At 49.3% G+C, this 2684-nt stretch overlaps 1 non-coding gene across 1 annotated transcript; it reads left to right on the top strand.

The window, feature by feature from the left end:
* Positions 1-2275: 2275 nt before the first annotated feature.
* On the top strand, positions 2276-2349 carry TRNAN-AUU (transfer RNA asparagine (anticodon AUU)). Its single transcript has one exon. It is a non-coding gene; the product is annotated as a tRNA-Asn (tRNA).
* The last annotated feature ends 335 nt before the right edge of the window (positions 2350-2684 follow it).

Consider the following 2684-nt stretch of genomic DNA (forward strand, 5'->3'; position numbering starts at 1 on the left):
AATAAATAAATAAATGTAATTACTTCCCTCCCCCCCCTCCCCTCTCCCCCACAAAAAGATTGAAGGGAAAAAAATGAAGGCTGAATCTCTGGGCTTTAAATAAGAATATGGTGGAACTGAGGACTGGCCCAGTTGTACCCAGTGGAAGCAAAGACTCCAAACAAAGAGACGTGCCTTCACCCTGCGGGGCTCCTAGGGACCCCTGGGGAAGAGGCACACTTGGGGAACCGCAGCCAAGAGAAAGCTGCTGAGGGCCAAGCTCTGATGATCTCCTGTCCTCACTCATTGCAGATCAAAGCTGGGTCCAGACCATATAAATATTGAATGAGGCTGCTTGGAATATTTAAGATCCTTAAAGGAGGCAGAGGCAGGAGGGAGAGTTCAGTGCAGAAGATGGTGGCAGAAAATGCTGACCCTCAGCTAAGAGCTAATACAAAAGTCAGCAACAAGAGCGTGAGAATGGATTCTATCGGGCATGGCTTCTATTCTTGGCTCAGAATTTGCACAGGCCTTACTGCCAAGGTAGAGCTGTACAGGGATTTTACTGTCTGGGTCGGGACAATCAGGAGAAAGAAAGTGTTCATCTCTCTGCTCGGTTTCCTAGTCTCCTCCTTTACCTAGAAGTCTAGCACGTTAACTCAAGGTTCCTTCGGTCCTGTTGGAGAGCTTTCCATCCTCTCCAGGGACACATGCACGCAGGGGCTTCTCACGCATAGGTCATTCTCTGAGGGACCCCTATCGCTGAAGAGTCATTTTTACCAGGAAGCCTTCCCAACACCCCACATCAGGGCCTGACCCGGCTTTCTGCACCTCTGCAAGCCCCACTGCTCACTTCCATCCAAGCACACCTGACCCTGGCTTGTCTACGTGCCCATCGCTCCCACTAGACCACAGCGATGCGGCAGGTGGTGCTTTACTCACCGTGACATCTCTTAGCAAAATGCTCAATACACAGTAGGTGCCCCCTGAACATGTCTAGAGTGAATACATGAGAAAGAGTGTATGGGGAAGGCTCAGAGTGGGCTGTGCTGAACAGCTGCTCCAGGGCAGCCCCCCAACCAGAAGGCGCCTCTGAGTTTCTGCTGTGACTGCTCCTGGCTGATCGCTGCACTGAACAGATTAGCGAGCGATGCTTCTCTTGCAAAGGCTAAGCCCCAGGTTTTATCATCTGATTCCTTTCTTTGCCTAGTGGTACCCACCAACCGCCCAACTTGTCCACCCTGGAGCATGGCACATCCAGGAGGCCAACTTAGAAGCCATGAAACTCTCCTTTCTCAGTGTGGTGAAGCTGGGTGCGGAGCGGGTGTGACTTCCCCTGCGTGGTTAGGGTTAAAGCATTTCATGAGTCTCTTCCCGGGCTTTCCCGTCTCTCTCACCACCCCTGGCTGCTCTAAGCCCACACTCATGGGGCCTTCTGTCTTTCTTAATATTTTTTCTTAGTTACTTCCTTGCCAAAGGCTGAGCTATCACTCACCCCTCTTCTCCTTTGTAGGTTCTTGGGAATGCGGGCACTGTTAGGACAGGGTACCTAGGTTTCCAGTTGAAATCGTTCTTTTTACAAACCTCCTGAGTCTCTGGTGTTCATTCTCTGACCTTCCACGTCTCCATACTCTTTCCTTCAGTCTATTCTAAAAGCACAGCCCACTGAATGCATGTGCCCAGGCCTCATGCCCCAGTAGGGTTCGCCACCCCCAGGCCCATCCCCCGCAGACCCTGCCCTGCAGAAGCTCCCTCACTGGGCCACGTCACTCCCTGGGCCTCTCACAGGGCCATCCGCTGGCCCCCACGTCTGCCTCACGCTGCTTCCCAGGAATTCACCCAGCCTGGGTCTCCCCTCAGTTCACTCTGATGTGAAGGAAGTCTCACCAATTCACACTGTCACTCTCCTCTGTCCCCACTTGCTCTTTCTATGAGAAGGTGCCGCAGGTCTTGAGAAAGTGAGCAGAAATTTATCCAGAGGACAAAGCGAAAATCTCATTCCAGGAAGAGGAAACAGCCAATACAAAGGCCCCAAGGAAGAAAATCAAGTGAACAAGGAACAGACAGAAACCTGGTGTGACCTGAGGGGTGGGGTGGGATGGGGTAGGGGAGAGCGTCGAGGTGGGGATGAAAGGCCTCGCCTTGACAAGAATTTTATGGGAAATCATTAAAGCACCTGTGGGCATGAGAGTTATTAATTAGCTTTATGTTTATAGTCATTTTTCCTAAGATTACAAAGGGCTAGTGTCCTTGATAAGTAAAGAGTTCTTGAAATTGATAAGAAAGTTGATGGGGGGGAGGGTATAGCTCAACTGGTAGAGCGCATGCTTATTATGCATGAGGTCCTGGGTTCAATCCCCGGTACCTCCTCTAAAAGTAAATAAATGAATAGACCTAATTACCCCCCACCCCCCACCACACACAGAAAATTTAAAAGAAAGTTGATGAGAAAAATTAGTAAGAAGCTGGCTTTTAAAAAATAGTCAACAACTCCAGGAAAGAATGAGCAAAAGATAGGATCAGACAGTTCACAGAAAAGGAGACACAAATGGCTCTTAAACACATAAAAGATGTTCAACCTCACTCATAATAAAAGAAATGCAAATTAATTCTGACTGAGATTCCGTTTTCACCTATTGTATTGGCAGAAATCCCAGAATTTGACAGCTTGTTCTGTGGGCACTCTTGGTCACAGCTGATGGAAG

The sequence above is a fragment of the Vicugna pacos genome, chromosome 25 (assembly GCF_048564905.1).
Source record: "Vicugna pacos chromosome 25, VicPac4, whole genome shotgun sequence".
In the NCBI taxonomy this organism is placed as follows: Eukaryota; Metazoa; Chordata; class Mammalia; order Artiodactyla; family Camelidae; genus Vicugna; species Vicugna pacos.